Genomic DNA, 27182 nt, shown 5'->3' on the forward strand with positions numbered 1-27182 from the left:
CGGTTCAGCCTGGTGTCAGACGTTGCTTTCACTCTCTGAGCCTGTGTGTGTGTATGAGGACTATCAGGAGGGATTGGAGGAGCCTTTCCTTTTGTAGAGCCTGTTGGATTATTGTTGGCTCACGTCTGTAGTATCCTTTTGATTCACCGAAACATCCTCTCTGCAGGTTAGTCATGTGAAGAGTGGGGCAGAGGTGGACACAAACTGTTCTCTCTGCTAAGAAATATACAGAAGGGAAAAATGCTTTCCTGCAAAAAGAACCAGGAATGTATAAGAGGAGAATTAATAAGGCTCTTTGAATGAAAAAAAAAAAAAAAGTTGTGATTTTTTTCTGTTGAAGGGTTTGCAAATACAAAATTACAGGAATTTCCTGGCCAGTATGACATAGGAGAGAGAAGTAACAATTTGGCGACACTTTCATTGGAGTGTCTAATGACACATCTAAAGATTTTCTATTTTCCTTAATATCCTTCTATTTGCCAACTACAAGGTTTCCATCAAGGAAGAGCAACTATTTCAGCTCAATCCGATGGCACTTCCTTGGCAGGAAAACTAGACAAATAGAAGAAAAAAGACAGACCTCGTCCATCTTTTCAGGGAAAGCATCACCCACCTGGGGTAGAGTTGCTGACTGTGGCTGGGGATGAGCTATTTCAGTGCTGATAGCAGGAAGAAAGCAGAAACTGCAAGAATATCACTAGAAGAAATTCTCCATCTGCGCATAGTTTTCCCTCCCTCTCTATGCCTGCCACTAATGATTTTGTTTACAGTATTAACGTTGATAGCAAGACCGTGATACTAGTTATGCTTCAGAAATCTGTCATTAGTACCACAGGGACGGGGGTGGTCTCACAAAAGCTGAATGGAAGCAAGACAGCTTCCCAAAGGATGTTATATTTGAGCTCTATGTAGGGCACGTTGTCCTAGATCAGACCAGCAGAGCACTCCGCACTGTCCAACTTCACTTGTCCTCATTTTTCTTTTCTTATAATTAAAAACTTCCTAAGTTCTTCCAGACTATAGAAGGCAGCATTTGTTTTGTAAGCACAAAAGAAGGTGTTATTCCATGTACCCTAGGGCGAAAAAAAAACCAACCCAAAAAAACCAGGCCGTTAGGAGACCTGGTTTTAGTACTCTAGGGCTGGAGTGAAACTTTTGCCAGGAATTATCTCCTTCCTCATCTTCCAGAAAATTCCCTTCCCGGTTGCCAAGACTAGATATTAGCAGAAAGATCTGTTTATTTACAGAGAATAAAAACCCTGCCCACGCAGTGGTCCTTATCTTCTGAGAAAAGACTGGCCATGCTACCAGTTAAAAGTACCAGGTTTTGTTCCCATGGAGATAGAGAACACAGCGTTTCCTTGTCATTGGCATTACCTGTTTCTCTGATGGTTAAGTCAAGGGTGTTTGGACCCTGTAAACCTGGTGCTGGTCCTATCAGGGTCTCCAGCAGGACAGCTGAGGAAGACTAGTAGGTCCTAGCCCCATGGCAAGGCGTGCCTTTTGCCAGGATCCGGCCTTATGTGCTAAATGTAGTCCTTATGGCAAGTGCCTGAAGCAGCATCATTCAAAATACAGAATATATATTAAGAATCAGTGGTGATGGCAGAAACAAAAAACCTTGTTGGGCAGCTTGCGGGGCGATGCTGAAGTGGCAGGATGAACTGCAGCAAAATGACAGCACCCTGTCTAAGGAGATCATATGCAAAATGTATCTCAGCATCAACTGTGACACTGTCTACCTCTGCCTGACATACATCTGCTTACCAGTTAGGATGAGCAAGCTTTGGTGTGACAGTGGGTGAATTTACAGTATGAGATGTACCCATTTGTGCACAGGTGATGGTGATAGGGAGCCGTTAGTGATGTGCTAGTGATGATCGTAAATTGGTAACAATAATACTCATGAAAGTGATAAATCTGTAAAATACCAGGAGGCTGCTGTTGTCTCTGGGCTGTAGCTCTGCCCAGCAATAACTTTTGTATTTCTGATGCTTCCAGTAGTGGACTTTTTAGTGTTACACAGCGATTGTGAATACCTCTGTGTGGGGCAGCGTTCACCTACGGGTCCTGTGGTCCCTGTGCATAACACCTCAGTAGCTTATGATTTTAAGCAAACTGGAATCATTAAGAAAGCAAAAATAGCTAGTAGATACAACGTGCGGTAACCTCACATTTCATGTGTGTGGTTGATGCTAATGTTGCATCACTGAAACATGGGCACATTTCAATAACTGAAATATCTTCCTGGATTTATTCCATCCCACAGAGTAGATGGTAATGAACAGGCTCTGTGTTTGCAGGGGGGTGCGTGGTGTGGCTTACTGGTATGAAAATACACACCTGCCGCTTTGAGGGTTCTTAACTAAAGGTTAGGAGACTTTCTATTTTTGCGCCGTTTGTTCGAAGGCCAGGGCAATTGTTTAGGGGGAAGGTGAATTTAGAGTCCTTCCTTCAGCAGAAGTATATAGCAGCGCCAGGTGACTGTAAAGGGTAAAATGATGGTGTGGCACAGCTGAAAGGTTTGCCTAGCGACGTAGCAGAGTAAACCCTTCTGCTCAGCTTTAAAGACACGTGCACAGGTTCTGTCTTCAGCCGTGTTTGGAAAAGAGCTTTATGGCCTCAACGCAGTCACTAGCACGCTCTGCCTTGCTGGGTTTTGCCGTGGCTGACTGCGCTCAGGACAGACATAACATGGCAGGGGATGCTGCAGGTCAGAGCTGAGAGGTGCGGGAAGAGGGGTGCTCTGTGCCAAATGCGAGGGCCCAGGAGGGCTGAAGCTTAGGAGAGAGCTGCAAATTCCTGTCCCAGGGAGGTCCGCAGTGGACACGAGCACCGTGTCCTGTTGGCAGCAAAGGGATGAGAGGCTGCTTACTTGAGACAACCAGTGCTGGGAATAGTTTTCTTTTATTCCTTGTCTCAGCCTCCATTCGGGCACACGTAATGCACATCCCCACCCTGTGCATAGCACAGCTCCTCAGGGGATATGAGTTGCTTCAGCCCCAGCTCTTAGCTTTATTTAATTTGTGATGCAGAGACTCCTGCTTTCGGTCTCTGGCCGGCGTCCCCAGGCGAGCCCCAGCAGCGTCAGGCAGACGGTGGTGGTTGCTCTCGCTGCCCGGGTAAGACGATGGCTCAGCAACAGATTTCCCTGGCAGTGACCTGGGGGACGTGCCCTGTTGAGCAGTGCTCGCAGAAGATGAGTCACCAGCTTGGGAAATCTGTCCCTGCAAAAGTCAGGCCACTTTGCAGAGATGGCCAGCGACTAAAAAATCCTCCGTCCAGCACTGAGCCCCAGAGCTTAGCTGGGGCAGCGATCAGCCTGTGTGCGTGCTTAGGTGCTGGGTTACTGAGAAGGGACATTCAGGATCTGCACACCTGAAACACGGAGGTCTGCACAGGACAGCAGCAGAATTTTTCAGCTGCAAGAAAACTTGTAAAGAGGTTGAAAAACAATGAATTATTTATCCCTCTCCTTCCATGTATGCACAACTACAGTTACTGTGGGGTCCTCATACTGGGTATGGGTTGTGGGTGCTGCTAGAATATCAACAGTTGAATCTGTTCTGCATATTAGAAAACGAACATATAGTATGGAGTCTGTTCATATTTTATGAAGGCCTCCCAGCACCAATTAGAGATGGATTTGTAGCGATCACTCACTCTGTGCTTATGTTCTTATCAATAGCAGCAAGCTTATATCCAGATCAGCTATAAAATTAAGTATTTCTTTTTCTTCTTCTTCTTGGATACTTACGTATATAGACAGAGTATTTCTGGAGATTGCTTTTTATCTCTTAAATTACCTCTCAGAGACAGGAAGGAATACGCAAACATTTGAATTCATTCTCAAACGAACGATCTAAATTTGGCTTAATTAAACAATTATTGCATGTTGAATCTAAAGAAAGCTTCTTTGTTGACAAACATGGGATGGTCGCCATTTCTTGGAAAGGTGTTGCTGTAATTATTCCAGTAGCAATCAATTAAAATGCAATTTTTATAATTAAACTTCCACAATCTAAATAAGCTCAGCCCTATAATAGTATGTAATTGTTGTGGTGTTGGTAGACTTGTTTTTATTTTTGCAGTGTCAGAAATCTCATGTAAATGCTTTGGGATTTTTTTCCCCTGCAGAGCTCAGGATGCTAGCTATGACTATTTAATGTGAGTTAAGCCAACAGAAACATGGATTTAATGATCACATGCAGTCTGATTAATACAACATAGGTGCTACAAGGAAATACATCTCCTTAGATTTTGTAATAGGAAAAGATGTGATGCACACAGATGAATCACAGAGCATCAATTCATGTCAGATCAAATTGAGGTTAAGGATGCTCAATTTCTGGCAGGGATGGGCCGTGGCTTTCTAGTAATTGCATGTTTATTCAGTGAGATTCCAGCACCTTACAGCCAGGTCCAGCCCTAAGGAAGGTGCTGATGGGTGATATGCTGCCAAATGGGAGGGAGCGGGTCCTGGGGGTGACACCAGCCGCCTGCGTCCAAGGTCTCTGCAGGGGATCTGGGGCGGGCACTGGGTGCTTGGCAGTCGCAAGCCGCCACTGAAGAAAGTGGGAACTTGTCACATATGCTTTCCCTGAGAAGGAAAAGCATTTAAAATACAAGTGCAGAGCCATTTCCTCAGCTACGGCTGCCAGGACAGGGCGGGCTGTCTGTCTGCCTTCCTGGATCTGGGCACGGAGAGCCTTGGGTGAACGTGGGCCAATATCATCAGCCGGGACATTGATGGGGCTCCACTGTCGTTTGGTGAAGGCAGCCCTGCCGAGAGGCTGGCAGCATATGTCAGGCGTCAGGAAAGGGTTTCCCCCTGTCTTATGTGTCCATTTCTCTCCAAAAGGCAAGAGGGCACTTATTCTTTGCATGACTATTTTTATTTATTTAATTTTTTATCCTGGGCTGTGGGAGCGGTGCCTGGGGAGAAAAACTGATATGACACGATTAGGAAAAATCAGAGGAGGAATAAGGGGAATTTCACACCTGCAAATCTAACTGCTCATCTGGAAAGGATCCCAAATACTCATTGGTGACAAGCAAAAAGAGAGTGAAGAAGTAAAATTTGGGCTCTGCAGCAGGCAGAGAAGGGATTTGAGAAACAGTGAGCAGCAGAGGCCAGACCTGTCCATTGTGTGACAGTCACAGTCTTCACTCACACCTTATCCTTTCTTCTCTAAAAATAAAGCTTTTTCATATGAATAGGGATCCTACTAAGCCAGAAACACACAGACTTTATTTTTTGGCATATTAGCAAGGTGAGAGTGGAAATCTTTATGTGGCTGCAAGGAAGGCAGCGTGCGGAAGCGCCTTGTTTCTTTCCAAAACACTAGTGGGAATTTTAGATATATACGTTTACATTTCCCTTAATAGGGTGAGGGCCCCAAAGGCAACAGTAGAAATGGGAACAGTCCTGGTTAGCTTCAGTAACACGTGGAGCTCAGAGCAAACACAAAATCAACACGCTACTTAAAGAGGCAATAAGTCAGGGAGACTTTAATATTCTGCAGATCCAAAGTCTCGGGGGTGCAGTATTAACACAAGTCTGAAGACAAAGATGCATTTATTTCAACTGCATTCCTTTAAAGAGAGATGGGTTTTTATTTCTCTGCCTTTAGTCGTGTAGAACTGAAACAGGCAACATTTTTCCCAGTGAAAAGTGCCGTCTGGTAGAGCATGGGATGTTCTTTGGGATGTTACATGGACTCCTGAGTGAGTCAGGTATAAGGCAAGATGTAGAAGAAGGGCTGAACCAAGCCATTGGCAATTCACCATCATCCCAGCAAAAAAACATTTCAAAATAATACTGAATGATTAGAATAATAACAGCATGCTATCCGGCAGAAACTGTTCCCTGCTCATGTGCTGAACCTGATTACTCATTAGCTTATGCCGTAACGAGTCTCTAGTTGATTTTCTCATGTTGCCCTTTAGCAGTCAGACCCACTTGTTCCCTCTGGGGCATTCTTAAAAAAAAAAATCATACCACAACACAAAAGAACAAAAAAAACCCAGAAATGTTATTCTTTTATTAATGTATATCGGTTATTTTCCCTATTCTCTGCAAACCACACCCTTGGCAACCCTCGACCAGGGTTGCAGTTCAGGAGGAGACGTGCTTATGCATCGCAGGACTGATTGATCCCTTGAGGCAGTAGCAGTGAGAGGCAATGAAGAGGCGAGTAACAGCTACAAATTGCCATATCTTGGCTTCTTCAAGAGGGTCTTTTCATTCTTTGATTTTATTTGTTTTTGACAGAGTGGAGGAGTGCAAAAGAAAACTGATGTCTAAGATTGAGATGTAACATACAGCTGATGGCAGGATTGTTGTGTGGATATAGTATATGTGCCTGCGTCTCTGCATATACTATAAGAGTCTTGGCTTTGATTTAATAAGCAAGGTCCTGTAACTATGCTAATGGAGATGAAGTGGGAGGGAGAAGAAAGGTTGAGGGCTGGAGGGTCGGAGGAAAGATACAGAAGCTGCTGTAGGTAATCTGGATGCAGCATGGAAGGATCTCACATGAAAAGGAGGGCTATTTCTCACCTCCCCGCCTTCCCAAACACTTTGCTTTGATCTTTGCTAGCAGTAAGCTTCAATGAGCAGAAGACATCAATGACTACACTGATTCAGATGTGGTGTTTCTCCCGCTGGTCTGCTGATATCCCCTGAGTGCCCCAAGCCTTGTTAGCTTTCCTTCCACTTAGCGCCCGCACTCCATTCAGTGCCATCCGTGAGAAAGAGGACAGTGTTGTTATTCTGGCAGATGAGAGCAGAAGAAATTACCAGCAAGCATGGGAGCTCATGGGGAGAGCATGGGCAAGCAAAGTCCAACAGAGACCACACAGGGACAGAGGATGGAGAAACGCAGGGTGAGGAGCAGCACTTGGAGACCTGGCATGGGAAAGGGGACAGGCAACAGCTCTAGAAGGACTGTGGACATGCCATAGCTGGAGTTGTCCCTTGTCTCTCTTTCCAGCCCTTAGCTAAGCCAGGGGAGGTTTTGCTTTCTGAAGGCTCTCTCTCCTTCTGCCCAAAGATGAGCTGGAGCCCACTGGTGTCTCCCACCTGGCCAGCACCGTAGCTCAGCTCACTGCCTGCCTCTCTATTCCTTGCTGCAACTGCCACGGAGCCAAACCTCGGTGCTTAGGGCAGGGAATCCCCTGCATGGGGTGGTTATTGCAAACTGCCAACATGTTTAACACAGCCTGCAGCCCTCTTGCTGCTGCAACAGTCCCAAAATGCCACTGTGCTTTCCCCTCAGTCAGCCTTGTGCAGCAAGACGCCTTGCATCCTTATTGCATGACGAGCATGTGTCATTTATATATGGCTTATTGCATGATGCACGTTAGCAGGTGGCTGTGTGCTGGTCCCGAGATGGGACCGCGTGGCCAGGGAAAAGGGAGACAACAAATGTTGAGATGTAGACCATGGTGGGGTGAAGGTTAGGTGGAAAGGAGGTTCTTGTCGGAGCACACGTGGCAGCGGAGGCTTGGGGGTGATCACCCGATCGGTGTCTAGCAAGGACCCAGATCAGCAGGGAAATGGGGCAGGTCTGGGCCGCCAGCACTGTGTCTGCCAAGGGCTGAAGCAGGCAGCAGAGCCGCAGCTGAGAAAGAGGCCTGGCCTGCAGGGAGTTCAGGAGAAATGTCTTTGTGCAGAAGGTGATTAATGTCTTTAATGAACTACCAAAGGAAGTAATAGAAAGCCAAACTACATACAGCTGCAGCAGGGGAAGGGGCCGAGGGGACGTGGCTGTTGCAGGCAAGAACAAGGAAGCGAGCTGCGGCACAGCCCGTGCAGCGATGCCGTTTCCAGTTCACTGTCCCAGAAAAACAGTCAGGCACAACAGCTGTCCCTAGTCTGTCCTGAGCAAAGGCAGAGCTGAGTGCATTTCATAGATTTAATCAGAATTAGTTCAGTCTTCCAGCCTGTCCTGGTTCTGGAGTCTTTTCTGCTCAGCTCGTTATCGTTGTGCCAACCAAAACCCACTCTCTGCAGCTTTGAGGTGTGGGGATGGTAATCTGGGAGTCCTCGTGCTCCTCTCCTGTGGGGACAGCAAAGGGAGAGGCTTTAGGGAGAGCGGAGCCTCGCTGGAGGCTGGGACCTGGATTAGCCTAGGCTGACAGGCATTAAGAGTCATCGCTTGTTTGGGAATGCACGAGAAACATGTGGATGAAGTCAGGCAGATTTCTAACATTGAATCATCCTTATCATAACATCCTCCACCTTAGCAGCCTCGTGTGCCAGACTCAGCAGAGACCTCAGAGGGAGCAGATACCAGCACCTCTCCTGAACCCGCAGAGCCCCACGCGGTCCCGGGGCTTGCAGGAGGTCACTGCAGACTAGAAAAACAGCTCTTCATGTTCCCAGACATGCCCATGTTTATGTGCTAATAATTAGGAGGGCAGGGAGTTCACCGTGCAGCCCCCAGGTAGGAGGCGAGAAAGCTGCTGCGTTTCCACCCCTGCTCCCAGAGCCACCACATACCCTCGGAGATGAGCCCTTCCCCAAAAAGCCTGTATCACCTCTTGTTCTGGAGTAACTAGCACTAGTTTGGGGTACAGGCTTGCTCTGTCAGAGAGGAAACTTTCATTCAAGCATCGTCACAGTTTTAGTGAGACTTAACAGTCATGCTGAAGCAGGAAAACCAACAAGTAGCATCACAGATACCAGCTGTCAGTTAAGAGACCATTCCCAAACTTCTCTTCTTTGCTTGGGAAGCTTTAGCCCATCAAAGCCCCTAATTGAACTTTTCCTTCCTCTGCGATGCACCAGGTAAATCAACAGAATTGCATGTTTATCAGATCAGTTCTGCTTTGCCAAATGTCTGTGGAGGGACAGAGGAAGAGAAGGGAAGAAGCAAGCCCAAGCTTGACCCCAGGTGCTCGTGCTGTGTCACTGCTTACATGCCTTAGCAGCGTCCTTAAGCAGCAGACCCTAAGTCCTTAAAGCATAAAGAAGGGAATTTGTTCCCTCCAACATTTCTGGCTAAGGATTAGTTGCCTTCATCTAAGCTGCTGATCAAGGTTACCTCTGTAATCAGCAGAGAGCTCTTCAGTGAGCAATCCTTTTGAACTCTTTTAGACACCCAACTTAGGGGAGGAATTGCCCTCCAGAGGTGCCTGCTTATCCCCCTTGTCGATACGGGAAGCCAAGGTGACAAACTTGGCTTAGAGAGCTTACCTTGAGACCTTGAGAGGTAGGTGAGATGAATCCTACCCAAAGCGTCTGCAGTATTATGTCCTTCTGCTAATTCCTCAATACTCTGCTGAAGGTGATACCTCAGCGATATCAAATATTTTCCTGCTTTCTGTCTGGGAGCAGCCTGTAAAGGCTTTGATAACACCAGGCATCACATTGCAGACAGGCAGTTCGTGGTTATGCTGTTCTGATGTATTGCTAAGAAGTGAAAAAAAACATATGTTCATGGCATAGAAACTGCTCTTCTCCGATTCACCTTCTGTATTCTGGTACAGCACTGCAGTGGTCCCCAAGGACAGGGACTTGCCGTTGTCCTGAGATGTGCTCTCATCCTCGTAGCCTCTTCTATTTCTCACTTTTCGTGGGCTCACTGCTGGCAGTTGTGTTTGCAGTGTTCTAACAGCGATGCCTGGGTTTGCTTTTGCTGCCTTTACTTTAAGCAGATCTTTTTCTCCCTCCTTCTGTCGATACAGCCCTGGCTGATGCTGCCTTTCCCTAGGAGTAGGCTCCAGGGGATCATAGAGTCGGTGTCACCAGGGGAGGAATGCCCTCAGAAGCTAGCTGTAGCATTTTCAAAATAGCACCCAGGGATTTGACTGGGCTCACATTTGACAGGGCACAGCTAAGCCCTGCGTGGCACTGGAACAAGAAATCTTGTGAACTTTTTTTAAAAAAAAAATGCTGTTTGGCCCAAAAAAAAAGAAGTCATTTCTAAACTAGCATCCTTTAGCAGCTGAGCCAAATCAGGCCCAAAACATGCCTGAAAATCCCAGGGAGACTGAATCCCACCCTGCTCTGGACCTGGATTCTGATTGCCATTTGACAGCCATCTCAGAGGAGCGTGATAGCGATGTGCATTCAGGTTTCCTCTTTCCAGCCTATCTCTGGAAGGAAAGTAAAAGTGTGAATTCAAACTAGCAACTCAAGCAGAACAACTTTGAAAACATAATTAAAAAAAAAAAAATCATCCCCCTTGGCTTCTAGGGCTGTGCAGTGAAATCTAGTGCAGTGTTGTGGAGGCTGGGGGTGGAGGGAATCGGGGTCAAGATGACTGAGGTACAGCAGCATCTTCTGGTGGGACTGCAGGAGCCTTTGGCGAAGGTGCGTTTGTCTCGGCACAGCGCTGTCTGCGAGAGTCGAGCTGTGCAGGGCCTGCAGGCGGAGGAATGAGGCGCATTGCTGTAGGACTATGGGCGCTCGTGCTATAGGATGGTTCGTGTCCAGAGCTGCAAGAGGTGCTGCAGACGTGTAGCATGCAGGGGTGAGTTTTGTAGTGTTTTTCCTGGCTATCCTTGCCTGCAGCCAATGCAGGGAGTTATTCACTTTCAACAACAGCAAATTTACATTAAAAAAAGGCTCCATCAAAAGGAAATTGCACTTGACAGTCTCCCTTTAGCCACGGGAGAGCAGCAAGCAGACAGGCGCAGGAGGCTGTCTTCCCGTCCCTTGCTGTCTGCGTGTTCTGTGGTTTTGGCATTGCGAAAGCGGGAAGCAGCTGTAAGCCCTTTGGATCACAAATGGATCTGGGAGTCTGCTACCTCTGCTAACAACTCATTTATTATCAGGGAGCAGACAGTTTCCTCTGAGCCAGTGCAATCTATCTTTTCTTAAAGATGCTGTGTGAGATTGAAAGAATTTGTTTTAAGAGTTGGCACCTGGAAGCTAGTGATGAGTCTGTCCATCTTTGGGAAGAAATCCCCTTCCTCACTGAGATTTCTTTTTCCCAGCTTCAGCTGGAGCAGTCCATGGGTACCACCGCCCAGGGCAGGCAGGGAGAGGGATGTGCAGCAGATGCACTTTTTCCTCTGAAAAGTCTGAGAGCATCCCTGTTCTGAAAAAATTCTTAAGAGAAATTAAGCCCTTTCTTCTTTCTCTGTGCCCAAAATAATGACAGAGGGAGGGTTAAGAGGCTATTGCAGCCCCCTTGCACATATATGCACCTCCAGGCAGGTTAAGTCTGCCACACACAGTATCCCACCCACAATCTGCTGCTGCCTGGTTTTCATGTTGTTTCAGCACAGCATCGCTTCCTCTGCCATGTCAGCCCATTTGATCTCCCAAAGTGTGGGGTTACACAGTGGGATAGGGGCCACGCTGCAACCCCAAACAAGTCCCTGCACCCAAGACCTGCAGTTAAAGCAGCTCTGCCGAAGGGCGCTTCCCTGTCATTTTGCCCAATGCACCAGGTGAGGATCCCATGGGGTGTCCTGTGCAGATGTTGTGTGGTCTGATGTGGGCACTCCAAATCCAACCCTCCTTTGCTATAGAAAGCAGTGAGGTGATGAAAGCCCATGTTAATTATGCTCCTTGCAACCGCTATGAGCTCACACCGGTGTTTTTGGCTGCTATTATCTCCTGGCTGCTTAAAATCCTGGGCTCCCAATATGCTTCAAGGGAATTTGCTGTCAGAGTCAGCAGGAGAGATGGTAAGATGTGCTGGTGCGTGCAGCAGCCTTGAACTGGAGATGGGGTACCCCCAGGTGATGGAGCACTGTGACCCTCTGCCGTTATTTTTCTCAGTTTTCATGTTTAGTTGGTTGTTGAGGTTTAACCTTTCTTCCTTTAATTCACGTTCATTAATTATTCCAAGCGAAGCCAGCATTTGTCTCAGTGTTGGTTTGTTTTTTAAATATCTTTTCAGTCTGAAGGGAAATCAGGGCTACAGGCACTTGGTTCTACACTATCGGTTTCCTGGATTGCAGATCAAGCCCTTTCTAAAGAAGGTTCACTTGATCTAAAAGCACTCGAGGGGTTTTTGTAGTCTGTGATCCTGTCGTTGCCTTTACCTTTCCTGCAGATTTTGCCCAGCAACACTAATCTCCACCCTGATTTTTGCTCGTTCTTCACTTCCCTGCAGCAGGATTTTCCTCTTGGCTGTTCTGCTCCTGTCTGTGCCTGTAACTGTTGCAAGCCCCATGCTTAAGATGTCGTGACCATCTCATGGCTGTCGTGGTTCCTGCTGTTCACCTGTTGCATCTCCCTGTTGCCATGAGTTTAGTAAACTCTCACAGCAGTGTTTCACCATTATATTTCTTTACCACATATTTGGGGTCCTGATTGTTAGCTTAGGCCTGTAAGCACCAAAAATCAGATCTTTAAAGGCATTTCAATGTTCACTGATTCTTCCAGGAGCATCAGTACCTAAATGTGATATAGTGTGTTCTAAGTGATACTAAGTGTCCCTGTGGCTCTGGTTCGAGTGTAGCACAAACAGGATTAACAGATTTTTATTTTATCCAAACCAATTTTTTTGATGAAAGAACAAACCAAAAGCAGGATTATAGCTCAACAATTTTTTTTCATGGAAGGTGTGCGTTTCTGCTCTTCCATTCGGTGGTGACGCTACTGTCTGCTGCAGAACAGGCTCTAATGGCAGCTAAGCCGCAATGTGCAGTAGGACAGCATGGCTCTCATGGTCCACTTTCCTCCTGCTCGTGCATGGGTGAGCCACGGGTGCTCACCCCATCTCTGGCTATTTCTGGCTCTGCTACGCTTGGGTGGACAAGGGGAAAGGACAGTGTTGGGCGCTCCCAGCCTGGCTGTGCTATGGTGGAGGGTGCAGAGCTTGCATTGCTGCGCTCAACTCCTCCTCTCTGGCTTGGTTTGGCACGGTGGTATGGGATACCTCGTGTGGGAGCTGATCCCCTTCCCCAGATCCTCAGATCTCCCAGAGAGAGATCTTGCCTCGGGATCATGCATCAGTCTTGCACCTTGTTTTGTGGTTCGTCAGAGGAATCTCCTGCCAAGATCAGATGACTGAGGAGCTCTAATGGCTTCTTTGTGGCATTTCTTTTCTCAAGAAGTGAAAGGAAAAAAATGTGCAAGGGGATACACTAAGACATCAATAGTTAAAAAAAAAAAAAAGTCTTGAAAAGGGTGTCGAGGGAAAAAAAAAAGAATTGAGTTTTAGGCGAGTTGTAGAATCAGGGACAGATGATAAATGGGAGCTGAAGGCTTGTGGCAAGTGCATTAGAGGCAGCCTCTAATGTGTTCCTTAAATCAACATTTGTTGCAGTCTGGCCCCATCCACAGACAGCAGCTAAAGCGTGCAGTGAAATGCCTCCTCTGATCCTGCGTCCCATCGCTCTAACCGTGGCACTTTACAATTAGTAAAGGCACCAGCATGAAAATGGACAATGTCTGAGGTCCTGAAAGAGCAACACCTGATGCATTGGGCCGTGTAGGCTTTTTTGCAAGGAATGAAAGACTAATCACTTTTCAGTCATGTCCGAAAGTTAATGGAGACTTTGACTTCAAGCCTCAAATGACCTACCTGTGCCTTTGAGACTTTGGCTATGTCAGCAGCTTTCCTTTCTCTTGTGTGACTGGATGTGAAGGGTGGCTTTAGGGGGTAATTATATCTTAAGGGTTTTTTGGATACTCTCCCATCCTGGTGGCTTTTTTTTTTCAGTGAGACTGGACAGAGGGGGAGTGGGAAGGACTGGCATTGATGAGGTACCACCGAAGCCATGCTGGAAATATCTGGAGCCCCCCTCTGGTTCATCAGCGTCCATTTAGCTGGAAAGGGCTGGGTGCTCAGAAGGGGGAATGTGCTTTCTGTAACTGTCAGGGAGTAGAGAGACATGAGTGAGCACTTGCCCATAGGAGAGGACACGGCTTTGCATATCTGGCCAGTCCCACATTGGCCTCATTTTTTTCCTTAGGCTCACGTTTATAGTCCTTGCTCTTCCTGATGAATCTGACCCCCGTTCAGGAGGGTCCATAGATCCCTGGCACGCGGGGATGGCCATCTGGCTGGTACCCAGAGCTATCCCGTGTCTACTGGCACATGAGCAGCGGGGGATGACGTCTGGGAAGTGATGGGGGAACTACTCCTCTTCTCCTGGAAGCGCCAGGCAGCACAGGGGTAATGGCCATGTAGGTGCTTGAGTGGGTGAACAGAGACTACCTCTGCATGCAGGATCCTTGGGAACATTTTCCCCCAAGCAGACTTTACCACGGAGAAGCCCGGCAAAGTGGAAGTGCCAAGGGGCCATGCTGAGTGGCTGCAGTCCATATTATTCGCCATCTGTTCTCCCATTGCTGTTATGACAGCAGGAAAATGTCCTTCACGTTGGCAGTGTAGGCTCATTCATCTCCGCCCCCCGAGTGACAAGAGCATGATTCACCTGCTTGTCTCAATCTTTGTCTTCCTCCCCAAATGTGGCGCTGGGGTTCGGCCCGTATGGCCGCCCAGCTTGGCTGACACCCTTCGCACCACGCTGCCTTGCCGGAGATGGGACAAGCACTGTGCTGGGGATGAACGCTGACATGACTAAGCCATTTTGGAAGAGGAGGGACTGAACCAGCTCTCCTTCCCCGCTGCTTGTGGGGAAGCATTTAGTCTCCCGACGGGAAGAAATTCATGGAGATGCATTTACAATACTAACCCCTGCACAGAAGAGGATGGCTTCTCTTGATTTCACTTTTGTGTAGCACCAGGTGGCCTCATGGTGGGTTTAGCTTTTCTGTTCAGCTCAGCCAATGTGTCCTTAATTTTCCTTTTTGGTCTTTAAGGCCTGAAGAAAGATTATCGATAACTCTCAATTGACCGAAACCTTTCTTCTGTAGACAAACTTCCTTAGGAAAAAAAAGGTTGAAGGCTGTGGATCCTCTGCCTGTCTGAGCCAAGCCTGACACCCCACTAGAATTAGGTCTTCATTAGGTAAAAAGCTAGCGGGCTTGCTCCCTCTGCATGTCTTGCAAGCTTCCTCTCTACTCCATGTAAAGAAGGCAGTCTCGGGCACTTCCCTCCCATGATAACCTAAAGTGTTTAACTGGTTGCGACTGGAAACCCACCAGACCTTTGAGGAGTTTGTCCAGTCCCTGAGAGGACCACGAATTATCTTTGACCTAGACAGAGTCAAGGAGATCTCTTCATGCCCACATTAAAGCAACAAAAAATCAGTTCCTTTGGGCTTGCTTCTCCCAAGTCAGGACCTTCCATAACCAAAAGACTAGATGCAGCCCAATACAAGTTTCCCAGCAGACCCAAGGTAGATATGCTGGAGGCATGGCAAATGAGGAGAAATGTATGTTCTGTTTTGTTTTCCCTGCTATGATTTAAGAGCAGTGATTGTGGTGAGGCCTGGAGTAGGCCTGGAGTTTTCCAGTCTGAGCTTGGCAGAGAAAAGGAGAAAATGTCTAATTACTGCAAGAATTATAATCATTGTTAGGCATTTCTGTGGTGCTATCGAAGTATGAAGTGAGTTCTGGGAGGGCTGTATATAAGTGCTTTCTCCCAGGATGTCCCCAGGTTGGACCCTGACACATGCGGTTGTGCTTCCCAGAGTGACTCCCTTCTGAGTTGCAATCAATAACAAAAATAACCGCGGGGACAGTCAGATGCACTGAAAAGTCAATATGCCTGGTAGGGTATCCTCATCGTCCCTGTGTGAGAAAGCAGCCACTTACTGCCTATAAAACTTTTTATTTTCTGAGGCTATTAGAGGTTGCTGTGTAAGGGGGGCATTAGCCTTGTTTAAATGCCCAAAATATTTATTGAGGACATGCTTCCTCTATATTCTCTCATGATAGGATGCCCCAAATCCAGTGACACTAATTAGCTACTTAAACTTTTTCTTTTTTTTTTTTTTTTTCCTCCTCCTAGCTATGGCCAAATCTCTCTGGATTTAGCAGCACAGCAAAGATTTAACAGAAAGTTTAAATGGGAAAAGCGTATGAGAGGAGAAATCATAGGATAAGATTCTGTGCCTGTTAACTGATGGCATTTATAAATTATAGCTGAGAGATGTCATATCAGTGGAAATGGAAAACAGCTTAGTGGATTATAAAAATACCCTCTATAAACGATTTTAATGCCTAATTTTTTTAAATCTCTTATGGTAGGTGTCATAAAAATGAATTCTAGCAGAAAGGATAAAAATTTTCCCTCGGTAAACTGGCTAGCTGGTGATTAGAGGCTGTCAGGGAGAACAAACTCTTGATTAGCTGAGGTGCTGAAGTTTGGCTGAAGACAGCAGGCTCCCATTTCTAGGGAGGTGAGTTTGCTTGCAGGTGAAGCAGATCCAAACTTGCAGGGCAAATACCGCTGCAGCAAAATGTCCTCCCATCCCAGTGCAGCTTCTCTTAGCCAGGAGGAGAGGAAGGGTGAGGAGCAAGCGGTGGGGGCAGAGTTGTGAGTCAAGGGGCTACATCAGGGACTGTTTTGGGGCAGAACGTGGATGGAAATCGTAGAGGGACAGCAGCCCAGCAGGGAAGAACAGGGGTTGCTGGAAACTGCAGCTGTGGATGTGAGATAGGATGGTGAAGAAAGATGCTTGTGGGATGTCTTGGAAGGAGCCATGAGGTGGTAATGGACAGAAAGACACATTCTGATGTCTACCAGGCTGCAGTGATTCTGGTTCCACCGCTTTCTCAAGTATCAAGCATATCTGAAATTAAACTTGCAAGAAAGAGAGAGAGAGAGAGCGCTGCAGTTCTGATCTGCCCTATGAAATAGATATTTTAGTTGCCAGTGGCCAGTGTTTGCTGGTGTGTGCTATTTCAGAGAGGTTGCTACTCCAGGTTTCCTTGCTCGCTTCTCTGTGGCCCCTGGACACTTTCTGTTCCCTCCGGTGCCTCATTTTGAAAAGCACAGCCAATGCTTAATTCTGGGTTAAGATATTTAAGGATGCAATGTTTTACAGTATGTTTCCAAGCTGCTTTTGTAGGAAAGGGTAAATGACCTACCTCTCCCTGTCCTTTCATGGTCTAGTTCCCAGGATGCGTTCAAAGGTGCCTATTCTCTTGCTACCTTTGAAGTTCTCCCCATAGATCCTTGTACTGTAGGTCTCTTTTGTGTCCTGCCCATATTATTTTTTCCAGAAGAAGAAATCTGCATGGGGGATAGAAATGGTATTAACTTTCCCAACGCGAGCTCGCAGCAGAACTGCGTTTGCAGTGGGTCTCTGGGGCTGTGTCAGGGAGGCAAGATTTAGCGTATGGACTCCAGCTGAGCACCTTATAGCACCAGTGCAGGAAAGGCAATTTACCAAATCAAATTGCACAATATAGGATGTCGAGCAGCCTACTTCTGGGTCTTGTTCTCTGAAAGGGACTTCATTGTGACATGAGCTAAAGGGATGAGTAACAGCCTTCAAATTGAAAGCTTATGAAAAAATCTTATGCAGAATAATCTAAAGGCAACCTGCACCCAAGTTCCCCAAGCTCCAGTTGAGTTGGGAGTGTGTATTCAGTCACAGAGAGATGAGCTATCTTGCCTCTAGGCCTCTTCTGTTGTCTTGTATAAATCAACCAAGGGCTGACTATAAAAGGAATTGAGGAAAATATGGGATTTATCTGGCCCCTTTCCTTCCTTTCCCATCACCTTTTTCCCGTAGATGGCACAAGTGTGAGTCTTTTCATCTGTCCACCTTGCTCAAAAGTACCCAGAGGGGAAGAGAGCTTAAGGAAACTTGATTCACAAATAGATTTTAGTGGGGAAAATCAAAAGGAAGAACATGTGGGAGAGGTGTTCTGATTACAAAGCTTCCTTATTTAAGACTGGGGGTATTATTCAGACACAGTACTGGAGTAGTGACTTTTACAATTTTGTAGTGTCACAGTGTTTGGAGTTTTTGCTAGCAACCTGTTTTCTGTAGTCAGGTTATGCTCTGGAAGACCATTTTCATTTTTACAAAGAGTTTCCAGCCCAGCTTTCTTGGAGGCAGGAGCAGACCCTAAACCTTCACAACCAGACAGCAAATAAGATTATGCAATTTATTAGCACAGTTAAGCCCATCAGACGTTTATTAAAAATCAGAGCCACTGGTTTTGTCAGGTAGCATTGCTGTGCCCATGTAATACCCCAGCAGAGCAGCTCAGAGCGGAGGAGAAGCAGCTGCTGATTAGGCTTTCAGAACCCCTTTTGGCTTGTCATCACCCAGTAATAGGGATAAACACCCACAGTCTCTTTACTTCCAAACTAATACACCCGATACCCACTGCTGCACGCATTCTCTACTTACTGCCACATTTTTGTCAGTGGAAGTATACGCAGTGGGTTGCAAAGTAATTCTTTGCATATACCCACAGGTGCCTACCAAGCCAAATAAGAATTCCTTTACTACCTACTTATGGGGAAGGGCTCCAAAACGATCCTCTGGGCTACCCATTTTGGAGGACTGGAAAAAGAAAACAAAGCTATATTGTCTGGAATTTGGGTAGGAGTCTTTTTGTTGGTCTTTTGGGTGGTGTTTTTTTTTTCCTGCTGGGTACCTACTGTTCCCACAAGAGGCATGGCACCAGGTTTCACCACGTATTCGCATTGTACGTTAGCATGCAGTGATATTACAAGAGGTTCTCCAGTGCAGGGAACAGGCGTAGGCAGAGAGTTGATTCATCAGGAGATTTCAGCAAAATGGCAGCATGGGAGCTGAGCTCCCATTGGATGCAATATTCCTTTACATTGATGAATCTGGTCCTCGCTCCTTTGTCATAACTATACATAAGGATTATTGCTGTTATTATTCAAGCCTGTCTTACCTGTTATAAACCTCTGAAACAAAACTGGGGAAAATTAAATGGTGAAACTGCATGGCTGGTGGTAGAGAAACTACTTCCCTTTGGTTTTGAACATTTCATTTGAACAACTGTCTTAGAAAAGCTCTCCCACAGGACAGCTCCATCGTGTGAAATTCCCAAGGGATTTGACAAGTCAAATGAATAGGCCATCTGCTAATTAGATGGCAGCTGGCTGATTGTATTTCTTCTTGGTAGGAGAATCCTTTTGGGTAGAAGATGAAAAAATCTCACCTAGATGAGGGAGGGGATTTTGCAGGTGCAAGTGCAAATGTCCATCCGTCTCTCCCAACCAAACTAGAACAGAACAAACCACTGGCAGTTACTTTTACTGAGGATCTTTCAAAGACATCATTGCACTCATCCCCACTCCCTGTGGGGAGAGCTTGCCTTGAGTTCACCCATATGAGCAGGAAAGCTGAAAGGAAAGTTAGCAGCAATAGGGATGCTAATATGTACTGAGATCCCAGCAGATGAGTTACATGCAGAGTATAATCGGTGGAGAGAAAGCCCTGAGGAGTTTGTATAATGTCAATCAGTTGTGAGTCCATCGCACTTCAGCCCTGGGACAGACATAGACCAGTGCACCTTTAATTTGACTTACAGCTTTATTGCTATCATTGCTGCCAAACTTAGGGCCACTGTACTTTTGGGTCTGTGTGTACATTGTCTTTTCTTGCCTGTGCATTATTCTAACGTGGAATTCGGCCATTTCTGTGGAAATCACTTTCTGGGTTGGACTGGATTCCTGTGCAGACACCTCTGCTGTCATGGCTACACTAGCACACAGTGAGACCAGGCACTGGGGTACAGCAGGCTCAAGGGCACGTACTTGATTATCAGTGGAGTGTGCACACGTACTTGTCCCAGAGGTGCCCAAGCTCTGTTAATGCACCTAAATCCTGAGCAGCACCATGTGCTGCCACTCCAGTCCTGAGCATCCCTTTGCATATGCTGGTGCAGTTCAGTGTGATCTTGCAGTACTGGCTCCAAAGGAAGGAAAAAGCAGGTAATCAAATAAAATTCTCCTTGTTGAGGCTTTCAGTGTAGTGCTCTCCACTTTGATTTCTGTTTTAATGGTTTGTTTGGGGATTTTTTAATATTCCATGGACAGCCCTCTGCCTGTCTCCCACTTAGAAACATGTTCTCCATCAATGTTCCAGCAGAACTGATGTCTGCTGGAGTCTACAGACAGCCTGAAAAAAAAAGAAGAGCGCTCAGAAGCATGATCCACATCCTATTCCTCCCTCTCCCACACACTCATCACTGTATCTTCTCCCAGCGGAGCAATGCTGAAGCCTAAGATACTGCTTTAAATGTCAGTCATTTAACTACTAGTTATTTTAGCAAATAAGAGTGGGACTGTCTCCCTGGGGTTGACTGGAAATTGTTAAAGGAGGGGAAAAAAAGACAAGAAAGAAAAAAAAAGGAGGAGAGAGAAAGAAAAGAACAGAAAGGACAAAGGGAAGCACCAGGCAGAAAGACTCGTGATGCTAGGAGCTGAGAGACACAGAGTCAGAAGAAGGCGTCCCAATAACGTGAATAGGCTATTCCCCACCGAGGGGTTTAGGGGACAATAACGAGCCCTTTGTGATGTACCTAAATTACCCAGTCTCACCCTCAAGGCTGTGTTCTGACTTGGTTCTCTGATTCTCCTGCTGGTGTCGGCAGCAGCTCTGTCACTGTCTGTACTTTGCCGGTCCAGTGCCAGCCCGTTGGTTTGGAAGGAGGCAGCAGGGGCAAAGGGAACCACTCTCCAAGATGGAGGGATGCTCCTGTGTTTGGAAAATGGCAAAAGAGCTGCTAATTAATGCTATGAGAAGGACAGGAATCCTCTTTCCTTTTGACTCATATCTTGCTCCACTTCCCCTTCTCCTTGTTGCTCCCAAGTCTAATTAACCCTTGGTGGAACAGAAATGGCACTGATAGGTACTTATTGCCTGTAACAATTGGGAGGTTTTCTCTCGGAGAATCAATTCAGCATAATGTGTCGGCAATGCAAGTTTTCTCTACATGTAGATAACATTCAGGGTGTATTAATATGCTGTCATTTGGTTGTGCTCATGACTTGTGTTTGTTACATTCCCTGAGGCTCTGGTTCTTCTGGCATGGAGGGCTGTATGAGTTTTAAATCTGGAGTCTGTCCATGCACGACTTTGAAATTCACTTTGGAGAACATTTGAGGAAGGAAAAAGCAATTCTGAAGTCAGAAGAGCAGTGTTGGTACTGGCAGAGAACCGCACCGAGCAGAGAATCCCTCCCAGAAAGCCTTGTTCTCATTCAGAATTAATCAGGATAGTCCCTTGAAAGTGTGCATCGGATGTGGATATCCTCAGTTACATCAGCTAATAGTCAGACCCAGAGCTCTTACTGGCATTATTCCAAGTAACCAAGAACAGAATTGGCCCCCTGCCTAGGGATCCCAAACCTGACCACAGGCAATCATCAGGAATAGTGTGTTTTTCTGAGGATAAACATGGAAAACCCGCTGGGGGAAAAAACAAAACAACAACGAAAAAAACCAAAACCAACAAAACAAAAGCAAACCCAGACCTCCCAAATTACTAGAAAATAATAACCAGATTATTATTTTAAGATATCTCTATTTAGTTATATTTTAAAAGACACACCAAAATCATAACTATATAGAAGATAAAGCAAATGTCTGCATTGTCTGTGAATAGTCCATTTACGATGATAAACTGTCTCCTGTTAACACTGCATTTGCTTGTCATTCTTAGCATGGATGAGGGAGGGCAGTAAAAGTGAATTTGTGCATGGAGTCCGTGTAATATTTATTAGGAAAAACAATGCCTGACAATTAAACATAGCAGCCCCTCAAGAGCTTAGTCATCATTTAAACTACGTACAAAAGGAGGAAACCAAACCTTTTGTAAAAGTTGCAGGTGTTTTTTCAAGAAATGAGCCAGAGCAGACTCACTACTTTGTCTGGTTCAAGACTGTTCTGTGTAGATGAGAGCAAACTACTGCAACAATCAGACAAGAAGATATTTCACATCATTGTCCATCGGGGTTTTGGCTTTCATTATGCTGCTCTAATATCTTTTAAAAACTAATTATTTTCTCCCAGAAATAATGAAAGGCCCATTTACATGCTGTTGTAGAAGAACAGATTTAAAAGGAGGCTCAAGTTTGCTCTAAGATTTGCACCTTATTTTTAATACTGCATTTGTATGCATAAAAAAACAGGTTGAATGTAGCTGGTAATGAATTAACCCTTACTCCTTCATGTAATTTTATCCGTCAGGTTTGAGCATGCAGAGCATATTTGTAGAGAAATGTCTGAAAATCCCATGCTGTGTAATACAAATGCAAAGTGATAAAAGTCCTTTTTTGGTGGTTTCACTAGCCGTTAGCTATAGAGGAGGCACCTCTTTTGAACATAACATAGGAACACAAAAGCCATTACGCTGGGCCCAACCAAAGATCGAGCTACCCAGTGTGCTGTCTCTGATAATTGAGCATAGCAGACACTTAAAGGAAGAATATAAAAGATACCGCCTCCTGGTTTGAGGCTATGGATAATGTAAAGTTTCCTCTGCTAGAGTTTGCATCCAGAGTATCTTGTTTAATAGCTGGCAGTGGAGTGACCCCCTGAATATTTGTAATCTCAAAGTTCGTTTATACTGAGGCTCACCTGGCACAGAGTTCCAGGACTTATTGCTGTACCTTGGGAAAATACCTCTTTTGTTTTAAACCCACTGCCTGATCACTTCTGTGTGTTCCCCTAAATCTTGGCTTATAAGAAATAAGGAACGCATATTATTATTCTTCTCCTTATTCACCTTTCCAAACCATTCCTGATTTTATGGGTCTGTATCAACCCCCTGGCAGCCATCTCTTTTTTAGGCTGCACAGTCCTAGCATCCTTAGTGTCCATATGCCTCAAGTCATCCATGACCCTGAATGTTGTTTTAACCTTTTTGATGCCTTTTCACATTCTACAGTATCCATCGGGACATGAGCAAGGGTTTTCTCTGCTCTTTTGCCCTTTCATGGGTTGGAAACTCTCTGTCCTTGCACCTTGTGGGGCTTGCTGTGTCCTACAAGTTGCTTGTGGTCCTAATTTTGATTAGTGCACAATTTGTAGCTCCAGAATGTGATCAAATGGGTATGTAAATGGAGACAGATGCCCCTTGTGGCACCTGTAATGGACTGTTCCAGCAGTTAGATCTGGAGAAATCATTTTTCCAAGGTCTCCTTCTCTCCAGGGGGAGAACTGTTGCATTATTCATGGCCGCTCTTTCCACTGTAAACTCTTGTCTCATGATTACAGCCTGTCACACTTACCCCCTCAGCTCCCTCCCCCAATTCTCTTGCACTTTCATGTTTCTTGTTCCTTTGCAAAGCTAAAGGTGTTTCTCTTTGAAGTCCTCAGGAAGTATTCTGTCACGACAAGAACATGGAGCACCAACAGACTCTCAGTGTGTCTGATGAACAAGGCAGTACTCCCCTTTCTACATATGCATTTCATCCCATCAGCAATGGAGCTGATTTTACTTGCATGTTAAAAGAAAAGTGTATCCACTCATCTCCACTCACTGATAGCCAAAGGGAGCGATTTGGTAGCTCGTTTGCATACCTTGTATTGCAATAGTCTATTGCTTCAAATTTTATGCCGTAGGGGAGTAATTCAGATAGCCTGGACCAACTTCATCCTGGGTGTAAGAGGAATAAGAACTTCATAAGTCTCCTTGGATTGCCTTAGCCCCTTGCATGATTTCTTAGTAAGTAGTTGTTTTAGAAAATAGTAGGAATGGCAAAATGTTCCCCTAATGGGAGAGCATTGTATTTTCCATGTCTTTGTTATGCATAACTTCCATGTGTATTTAAATGAGTAGCATCAGCACAGAGCCAAAAGATATTATGTAGAAAAGTAAGTGTTTGGGGAGTATCTGATGAATAAAAATAAGAATCATTTGGAAGATCTGACCTTGCAAATATTTAAGCACAAAAACTGTTTTCATAACCTTGCTTAAGCCATTTCTGTACCAGGGGCTGTGGGATGTTGGGTACAAGACCATCTTTTCTCTGTGGCAGCATCCCAAGCCATCCTTCCAATCTTTTCTCAGCTCTGTCCCTGCTTTAATAATGAGACAGATTCAGACGTTCATATAGAGAGAAGGCAGTATTATAGGAATGAGAAGGGATCGAGAACTAATTTTCCATTTTTATAATAATTTTTATTCTGACATTTCCAGAAACATATGGCCCTGTGTTCTATGAGCAGCGTGTTAGGATGTGCTGTCCCTCTGCCTTGCTTCCCAGAACGCGCAGTCCCCCACACACATGCTCACACCGACGTGCGATGACGCCCAGTGTTGCACTTCAGTCTGTTGGCAGTGGGAAGGCAGGTTCCATGCATCCCATCCTCTCTGGGTCCCTCTGAAATTCAGTCCCTGTTGCTTTAGGAACAGGAGCTTATGGAGACACCCCTCCATGTGGCTTAAACTATCTGCTTTAGAGGAGGCAGATTAAGTAGAAAACCAGCCAGCAGCCCCAAGCTCATGGTTTTGAACACCTTGAGTTCAAGCCAGAGCTCAGGTACCCGAAAAACTGTTCCTCCAGTGTTGTGGGCAGCTCTGCAGCCTGCCCAGGGCTAGGAGCTGCCACCGCTGCAGCTGCCAGCATGCTGGGAATTTGAAAGAGATGTCAGTGATAACCTTCCTTTTCCATTTTCCCTCATTTGCAATATGTCACACAGGGCTGCAGAGCTGAAAGGATGGTAAGGGCAGGGGTTTATAAGTCTTTCGTTGGTCTGAGCAGGCAGAACTGCAGTTTCCATGTGACACTTGAGGCAGAGAGGGCAAAAAGCAGTGGCAGATCCTGCAACAGGAGCCGTGTTGCTAAGGAGAGCCCTAGGCAAGATAGAAAAGAGAAGTCTCCAAATGTACGCAGATATCCAGGGTTTCCCCGTGAATGGCTCTGTCTGCACAGAGCTTCTATGCCCAGCCAATACAGACAAAGGGGATTGCAGTAGAAATTTAGGTAGCTTCTTGGGTCCGAGTATCTACATCATCTGTGCTTTGCGTGGCTCTCCTGGATTGCATGGCAGCTTTTTTAGTCCAAAGACTATGAAATATATATGAAAATACATCTATGAAAAGCCTGAGAAGAATCCAACCCACTTTAATATTGATTGTCCCAAGGACCCTCTCATACAGGAACAACCACCTCCCTTTTTGTATTCTTGCTCCTGTCCAGGCTGTTTTTTCAGGAAAATTTGGTGTGGGTGTGGGAGTTGGAGCTGAAGGAGGATCATACAAAGCTGAGGGAATTGGAGGGGAGGTGATGGCGAGGAAGAAACATCACCTGCTCATGTCACCAGTGGCAGCAGGGCTGGGGTGTCCCCATCAGAGCAGAGGATGCTATGGACCAACCTCTGCTGCCGTACCGCAGATGCAGGGCTGCCTGCGGGCACCGCGACGCTGTGTCGGCAGGGGCTGCGTCTGAAACCAAAGAGTTATTTTTGGTCTGCAGTAGACGGGGCTGTGACTGCCAAACAGACAGCTCCTGACCTCCCAGCAGGCATCCCAGGAGAGAGCAGTTTGCAATCACAGCAGCTACCTGAGGCTGCCATTTGCTGTGACACCGTTTCCTCGAAATCCCCCTCCCCAGTCCCGGCAGCAGCACTTCCAGGAACAATCCTTCTGTCTCCCGCATGCAGAACCAGAAAGCCCATTTTGTTTGTGGATCCCTGAAGATTGGATGGGAGCATCCGACCTCACTACACAACTCTGTTAATGAAGCTGCTGAGAGTAATTAAACTAGAGCAATACCTGTTGTGATATTTAGAAAAAGATATGCTGGGGATAATTATGCCACTCAGCTCTCTCTGCCTCTCCCCCCACACTGACCTGTGTGGAGCACCACCGGCAGGGTAGTAACGGCTTTGTAGTTGTACCTCTCATCCTAAAGAGAACCTGTGCAAAGGCTCAGTCTCGCTGTGCGACAGTCAGTGAGACTAACTGTCACACAGTGGGGACTCAGTGTCCCCACAGACACTGAGATGAGCTGTGAAATTCAGTCTCGGCACCAGGGAGATCTGGGGGTGGCTGTCTCTGCTTACCAGCACCAGGGAAGTGATGTCTGTGCCCCTGGCTTTATCGGTGATGAAAGGTGCAGAAATGAAGGGTCTAGGAGCAAACTGCCCCAGCACATGAAGAGCAGTGGTAACTCAAAGATATGTTTCATTGTGGGGATGTGGCTCTGCCCTGCTAAGCTGACACACTGTAAAATGCCGCAGCCAGGACACGACACTGGGAATGAGCTGAAATAGCTTATCAGGGTTTCCATCAGCCCCCTGTCATCAGCTACACCGACCCACTTGACATGGGCTGGAGTGACCTTGTTGCTGCCAGCCCCAGTCTGGTCCCTGAGGATTTTGCCTTCTGTTCCCAACTCCAGGAATGCTTATTTTGAGATTGGAAACCTCAGAGGCATTCCTCTACCACTACCACCTCTACCTCTACCACCACTGCCAGCGGTGCTCCCTTGCTCACCATCTGGCATATCCTGCTTGCTGTTATCTCCATTATAAAATCATGGAAGGGCAACATAAAATCCTCTTGGGTGAGTTTTGATCTCATTTACACCTCTGTGAATCAGTAGTGGCTTTTTTGTTGTGATTTTTGCTGCCAGTTTTGCAAAACGGGAGATGACTTGAAGCTCCCCTGAGTTGTCAGGAGAAAAGTAGGAGTTTTGTGTTAGAGTAGAAAAAAAAGGACTGAAAAGAATGCAAGAGGATTACATAAACACAGCATTTCTCTTCCCCATAAAGGTTCCTGTTTGGCATCCCACCCTTTAAGAGCAGTCTCTTGCATTCCTGGCTCCAGGTTCTGGTCCAGGTCAGTAACAAATGGCACCAGATGCATTGCTGCAGTCACAGAAAAGAAGGTGCTGATTTCTTTTTTCTCTCTGACTTCCTTCAGAAACCAGTGTCTTGAGAATGGAACATTGTAAGGAATTTTTTTCTCTTATTCTGTTTTCTGGATATTTTAATCCAAATAAAGCTTGAGTACTTAAGAAAACAAAAAACTGAAACTATAGAAAGAGGTTTTTCCTCTTTTTCTTTTTTTCTCAATTCCATAGAGACGGTACTGACACCCCCTCAAATGTATGGTTCATGGATCTCAGGGAACAGATGAAGAGATTTTCTCTGCATACTGATGTCCTTTTATAGGAGCAAGTAATAGAATCTGGTAGGAGAACCCAGGCCCACTAATTTAGGAAATCCTGCGTGTCAGTCCAATATATCCTGGTATTTAGCATGGTTCAGCAACAGCGTTTTGTGCCTGACTCTGGACAGTGCACTTCAACAAAAACAGGGACCACTTGGAGAAAGTCCTGGAGGGACCCAGGTGTCCAAGCCCTAGAATATGTGGCAGAGAAGAGAAAGGGAATGAACTGGGTTTTAGTC

The 27182-nt window shown here is 46.1% G+C and overlaps 1 protein-coding gene across 2 annotated transcripts in view; it reads left to right on the forward strand.

Moving 5' to 3' along the window:
• Positions 1-27182, forward strand: part of GRIA1 (glutamate ionotropic receptor AMPA type subunit 1) — a 127729-nt gene that overhangs the window by 3406 nt on the left and 97141 nt on the right. The gene's annotated exons all lie outside the window — the stretch shown is intronic.

The sequence above is a fragment of the Calonectris borealis genome, chromosome 15 (assembly GCF_964195595.1).
Source record: "Calonectris borealis chromosome 15, bCalBor7.hap1.2, whole genome shotgun sequence".
In the NCBI taxonomy this organism is placed as follows: Eukaryota; Metazoa; Chordata; class Aves; order Procellariiformes; family Procellariidae; genus Calonectris; species Calonectris borealis.